Source organism: Apis florea, unplaced genomic scaffold, assembly GCF_048593485.1.
Source record: "Apis florea isolate Af1SG1 unplaced genomic scaffold, ASM4859348v1 contig_3803_pilon, whole genome shotgun sequence".
Taxonomy (NCBI): domain Eukaryota; kingdom Metazoa; phylum Arthropoda; class Insecta; order Hymenoptera; family Apidae; genus Apis; species Apis florea.
Window position 1 is genome coordinate 1,240,191 of NW_028256864.1, and position 7,498 is coordinate 1,247,688.

At 27.4% G+C, this 7,498-nt stretch overlaps 1 long non-coding RNA gene across 1 annotated transcript; it reads right to left on the reverse strand.

Annotated features, from left to right (window-relative positions):
* Positions 1-2,020: 2,020 nt before the first annotated feature.
* On the reverse strand, positions 2,021-5,885 carry LOC147656125 (uncharacterized). Its single transcript, XR_015295006.1, has 2 exons — positions 5,730-5,885; positions 2,021-2,079 (listed from the first exon to the last, which is right to left on the reverse strand). It is a non-coding gene; the product is annotated as an uncharacterized LOC147656125 (long non-coding RNA).
* Positions 5,886-7,498: the final 1,613 nt, after the last annotated feature.

Here is a 7,498-nt window from a genome sequence, read left to right on the forward strand (position 1 = left end):
ATACCAAAATCAATTTTATAGATGGAGCTTTACTAGTTATCACAATTATCATTAGCTTTAGCTTTTTCGAATATTTTGAAAATATAGATAAAATGAAATATTCAATGCATTTTTTTGTATTCAAGAATTCTCTTATTATTTCAATGTTATTAATTCATAAAATAAAATTGCAATATTAATGATTCAAATTTAAATTAAATTTTAATATGAAATTTTAAACAAATATGATAGAATATTTTATATAATCCTAAATTTAGAGTTAATATTATAATATAAAATATAATTGATTTAATATTATAATTTATATGTATAGCAAAGATAAATTGAGAAATGTTCTATCATAAATAATACAAATTCAAAAAGATTGAAAATTTTATGAATGTTTGCGTTCTGGAATAGAGAAAATTTATAAATTATTTATGAATTTATAATTTTTATTATATAACTTATATATTATATAAGTTTTATTTTATTTATTTATTTATGGTAATTATAATAATAATTCTTATTAAAAAAATTAATTAAGAAAATTTTTCACTTAATATATTAAAAAATAACTTTCATCAGTTTAGTATATGTAATTATCATAACAAATTAATTAAATATCATATCCTAATATGTAAAAAAGGAAAAAAAATAATTAGATGGCTCTTTTTTAGTCAAGTAATTTATCTCAATGTAATCTCATCATTTGTTTCAAGTAATCAAATATTATTTAATTGGATTATATTTTTTTGGTAATTATTTTTTACATTTTACTTTCAGCTTTAAGAAATTTTGTCAAATTCTATGTCATTTTCCACACCAATTTGATATATGAAAAGTAATGTAAGTTTTCGAAGATGAAAGAATCTTTATTCTTTAAATTTTTTTTATAGTTAACAATTAAATCGAAAAATTCTAAACAATTGCGATAGACGTTATTATCATAGACTATCTTTTAATGGAAATAGAATTTTATAGAATGAGTTTAACATATTGCTGTATAATGTAAGTTTTCAGTTTAGTGGTTCATGCATAAAAATATATGAACGCATTTTATTACGTGCAACCACTCGCACGTATTTAGATAATAAGTATCCATTTAAATATTTGCAATTAATATATAAACTAATTATATATAATAATATATAATTAATAATTAATAATTAATAATTAATAATAATAATAATAATAATAATAATAACAGTAATAATAGTAAATATATAATAAAATAAGCTAGTTATTTTAATGCAAATAGAGTACTCAGTTATCTAAATATATAATTAATATATAATATATTATAAAAAATTTTAAATATAAGAAAAATAATAAAAAATGTTATATTTTTTTCAAATGATAATAGATAAAATATCGGGGAATATTTTAAAATAGTAAAAACATTGAATTTTATACATATTTTATAATTTATTGCAATTAAATTATATTTTAATCCATTTTGGAAACGGGAAGAAATATTTTAACAATCAAAACGCTGAACTTTATAATTTGTCGCAATTATCTAAATGAAATTGCAATTATAAATCATGACATAGATTGCGCAAGATATTTAAACATTATAAATTCGATTAATATTAAATTTCATATTTCTATGACAAAATTTCTATTTTTTTTTAAATAAATAAAATAAAATTATTCGATCAAAAGATGCACTTTGTAAGAAAAAACATTAAATTTTATAAACTTATACGGTAATTAAATTAAAACTAAATATAAACTATGATATAGATTATGATATTATTCTCTATATTTAAATATACATTAAATTTCTATTATAGTTGATAAACATATTACAGTTGCTTTTTGTACTATATATTGCTGGAAATGAATGTACGATTTTTTAAAGTCATATTTCTTTCCTCTCTATATATAGAAGTGAAATATAATTTCTATCTTTTTTATTTTCTATTCAGGTTCTATTTTTGAGAAAATTATGATTTTATATATTGCAAAGTATTTTTATTATTGATTTTCTTTTATTCTTCCATTTTATTATTAGAGATAGAATTTAACTTTCTTCTTTTGATCTTGTGGATTATTTTATTGATCAGTAGATGCATGATATTTTCTACAACCGATCTGAAATATTAAGTGTGATTGATTAAAATCAAGAAAATTTCTAGAACATAATATGAAATAAATGTATTTGCAAAAGATGTTTGCAAAACGAAAGATGATTGGTGAAAAACAAAGCTGAGAGATTTCATAAAACTATAATTTGATTAAAAAATGTTTGCCAGAGAAACAATGTTTATCAATTTTATTGATGTATCTATCAGTCTGTAAAGTTTTCTTCGTGTTATTTGTTGTTAACTACGAGTTCGATATAGCGATTATTTGATGTGTCTGCTCAACTTGAAAACCCAATTGTTGAGCATTTGTGCCGGAACTCTGTAAATGAATTTGCAATAGATCACTTGAATGATATTTTGCTTTCTACTGATGATAGTACTTTGTTCTCTACTTGCAAAACAAATGATAATTAGTTATATGCCAGTATATATTAGTATATATTATATGCCGATAGATTTAAAATGCTAGGAATCACTGTTATCTTCGCGATGAGTTGATGTTAATTCTCTCTCTCTAACTCTAATAATTTCGTGCAATGTGTCTATGATCTCATAAATGCCCTTTCAGAAAGTGTATTACGAAACGTGAATATGTTATCTAATGTTGTGCCGGCTCTCTATCTCTATCTCCAGATGACTGGCCATATCATTTGAGATTGAATTCCATTCATGATAGCCGAGTTCTGAGACACAATGTCATGTGTAACTGGCTGAGCAAAAAAAGAGATATTCAATATTGTACACATATTGTTACATTGTAAATATATAATATAATATATATAGTATAATATATATTATAATATACATAAAATGATTTTATAAATTTTTTTGAATAAAATAATATAAGTTATTAGATTATAAATATTTAAATATATTTAAATAATGATTAAACTTAAAACGTTCATTTTTATTAATATTCTTCAATTTATTTAAAAAAGGATTTATCTATTATTCTTAAAACACATTGCAGCTAATGATACTCAAAATGTATAATATCAAAAATCTGTTCATGGATTTTAAGACATTTTAAGACCTATTATAATCTATGAGCAAATAGATTTTTTTATTCATTCTGTTATCTTATTTATTCCGTTATCTTTTCATCTTCTGCCATCGTGTTTAATTAATTAATAATTAATTAAAAAATAAATGTAATGTAATAATGTAATAGTATTTTCAAATATTTCGAAAGAACGAGTAATGGTAATATGTAAAGGAAAAAGTTTTGTGATATATCAAAATCGATAAGTACTTTTTTATTTTGATCTAATCACGACTTTTAATTCCATTGTGTCACAATTTTTTCTTGTATTTTTTTTGTATTTTATACAAAAAGATAGTAAAAAAGAAAAGAAAAGAAAATCACAATAAATATTATTTTTTTCATAGCATAGAGCATTTTAAGAATTCACTTTAATAATATTTCAGAATATGTAACAGAAAATCCCATAAGATGTCATTATGTGCCTGCTTTGTATCTCGTCTAAAATGTAATTTACTAGTTTTCTGACCGTTGATAAAGAAGAAGTTTATCTCGATAAATAAAATCAATTGGTTCGAGCTAGTAGTTATATCGATAACGCAGATAGTCGTCGATAAATAAGAAATTCTTATTTCAAATATTTAAATATTATAATTTCAATATTTTATTAATAACTTATTTTTTATAAGTCATTAATTTAATATAATGATTTACAAATCTATAATTTTTTAAATTTATAATTTCTATTATTAATAATTTATTAATTTAATATAACTACTTATAATTTATTAGTTTTGTTAATTTTAAAAGTAATTTATTATTTTTAACTCATTAAAATTTATTCATAAAAAGTCATCGTTTTATAAGATAGAAGACAATAAAATTTCAAATTATTTGTACGATTAGTATTTCAAGATATAAAACACTTCCATAGAATAATAAGTCTATTTTACTTCGTCTGTGCTATCACATCACAAGACACTATATTATCCTAACTGTAATTTCCCATGAAACATTAATCATGGAAGTTTTTACAGTGAATACGTAAATAGAATGTGTCAAGCTCGAATAGACTCATAACGTGATTATTTCTCGCTTCATTACTTGCTAATTTATAATTTCTAATGATTGCGTGTCCTCAACCATATGGTAACTGTGTATCAACTAGGAAGTGTTTGACCGCCATTGTGGAATACAATTTAGTACAGATCTAATGAAAATTCTATTCTGCGTTATAATAAATTTAAATTCTTTATTTAACAAAATCTCAATAAGAATCTTTTGAGCTCTTTTTTTTCCCTTTTTATCAATTTTATTAACTTTTTTATTAACTTTAGTTAATTTTATATTTCATTTGTAGAAAATTTTGTTATATTCGTTTATGTTTCTTTATTCAATATCATTTTTGATAAGCGCATTAAATAGTTCAACAATCTATATAATTAATTCTTTTATATTCAATTTTTATACAACAATAATTTAGATAATTATTAAATATTAAATATACTTTTATATTTCCGATGAAATAAATTTAAAATTTTATACATTCTATCATTTTTATTAAAACATTGCGAAAAAATGTTTCTATTATATAGAATTAATAATTGATAAAAAGATAATTTTTCTTCTTTATCTTCAAAGAAGTTTAATTTTAAAAAGATTATTACACATGTATCATCATTTTCTATTTTAAGATAGAAGTGATTTAAAACTAATAATTATTATTATTCTATTAAATTAAAATTGATTTTAAACGTAATCAGCATCTCTTCTTTTTTTTCGTCTTTTTGCAGATTTGTCCAGTCTTAATTTTAAAGCGAATTTTATTTCATTGACCATCGTTTCACGAGCGAACGATGGCAGACGAAATTATTTTTATCTTTAGCACGTATGAATTATCATGCGATCGAAACTGATACCCGACAAAAGGCAAAAGAAAATTTGCACAAGACGCGCAATCAATTTTTCAATTACGAGAATTCTTCGTCGAACGTTAATAAAATAACGTAATTTTTTCGTCTTGCCCGATAATTTGTCTTTATCCTTTTCCCCTCCAAATAGCGTGTGTTCAATCAAAATACAATTTTAAACGGAATGATATTACAAGTGGCACACACGATTCATTATTTCTAATCTCGTAAGACGGTTACGATGTATCCGATTCTCAGCGACTTGATTAACCGGCGCGTTTGAACGGACAACACAGTGGAATTGCGGCTTCCTTCACGACGGTGTGTATACACAGGGGCCACAAAGGGGTCGAAGGGGTGGAGAAGGACGAGAAGGGGGAGGATGGTTAAAAAGACGGCGATTAGTCAAGCGAAATCGTCCATCACGTCTGAACATACGAGGAACACATGGTGACTAGCTTCTGCCGCACCTCTCTCGAAATAGAGAAAGAGGGAAGGAGGTGGCCGAGAAGGAAGGTAAATATAAGCAAGAACGACGAGCAGAGCCGAAAGTACAGAGTTCTTTTCGGCTAACCGCCTACTTAATTAAAACAACATTAAGCCTGCCGGTTCGCGCCGTGAAACGTCGCTCCCCATGCACGACGAAACATCAGAAAGAAAGAGGAAAATCGTAGCCTGTAGCTGTTAAATCTCGATTGTAAGTAACCGGCTTCCGCACAGCTCCCGAGTCGCCTCATAAACTACGTTCCTTATTAAATTATGTACCTTTCGACGTACTGCCTCTCGCATTGCGCTCCCACCATCTTGGATCCAGCCGGTTGTCCTCGGCCGCTGTCTTACATCCCCGCTCTGGGAATAGCCGAGATTATTATTACTTTGAGGCGAAGTCCTCTTGCTCTCGATGGACATCAGCCTTGACGTCTGAATGTATCTATATACGTCTCTTGAGAATGCCCTGGGATTATTACCTCGAACTAGTTCACTCGAGGCTCGGTTGTTATTAAGGGAAGTCTTTGCGCCGAATCGATCTGCGCCGACGATAACCGGAATGATTACTCGGCGACTCGGTGTTGCAGTTCGATGGATATTAAGGTGTTTATGTTCGAGAATATTTTTTTTTTATTCTTTTTTTTCTTTCTTTCTTCTTTTTTCCATATTATTTCTGTTGCGCAAGGAATACCAAGGATATCCAAGGCGCATAAAACATCGTGGAGATACGATGTTGCTTCATTCGACGATTATTAGAGCTATCGATATTCAAAGTTTCAATCAGTTTGGTTGATGATTCATTACGTTAAATGTCGTAAAGTACATCATAATGGGATCGAATCCGTCCGACTATTGTTACTTAATCAATCAATAATTTTTTTCTCATTCGATAACAAGAAACGATGTGAATCTTGTCGACAAGATTTCTCGATTATTTACGTGTTAATCTTTTTTCACGAAAAAATTAAACGAACTTTTTCGAAAGGATGAAAGTTTTAAAAACGGTATTAAAAACATCGTAACTGGTAATGAATCGAAGAGTATAATAACAAAATCGATGCATATATTTCAAGGCACGATACTGAAGTCAAATAAAATTTTAAACGCAAGATTTGAAAGTATCGGTGGATTTATAATCATTTCCATAAAGCGTTATGTTTTATTTGTTAATTAAGCGTTCATTAACATTAATTTCTAAGCAACATTTCTTCGCTTTACGATAATTAAAATTTGCAACAGTACATAATTCTGGCCACATGTACCTAATAACGAGCGCATCGTAGTACTTACAACGAGAAATAGCTTAAAACCATGTTTAATTTAATTTGGTATCGAATATCATGAAAATATTAGAGTCGAAACTGAGACTAATTCGGAGTAGACACGCGCACGCATGCCGCGTCAGACATGAAAACACGCAAGCACGCGCTAGCCAATTAAGTGCAATGCCGAAGACGAAAGGGTGAGAAATGACCGTGACACTTAGCAGTCTTAAGTAGCAAGATTTAGGAGCGACAGGTGCACTGATAGCATCCTTTGCCTCGTCTCTCCTCCCCTTGATTCTGAACATGAACATCATCGTCAGTTTCCCTTCTAAAACAGCGCGTCGGGAGAAAAACATGGATGAGAACACAGCTTTTGGCGAGCAATGGCCCGCGTATTAATAATAAGCGCTTGATACTGCGCCAACCATGCCACGTTCGACTCGATTTTGCCAAATCGTTGTAAATTGCTGAACGAAACTAGCACCCAATTATCCGTGTCCTGCGAAAGCCAAATATGTAAATTAATCTCATTGCACGGGTTGATTTATTTTTTAGTGCTTTTTTTAAACCAATCTGTGCAACGCGCGACAAAATTTCGTTTAATTTACGCTTGCTTATTTCGAGAAGATTCATTTGTGAAGAATATTTGGGAAGAGATAAAAATAAGAGATTACGTAGAAATTTGAAATTTTGAAAATCGAATTTGAAACTTTGCGAAACTGCTCAACACGCTTATTTTTTTTCCAAGCAATAATTACTTTATCATTAAAATTTTAGGAG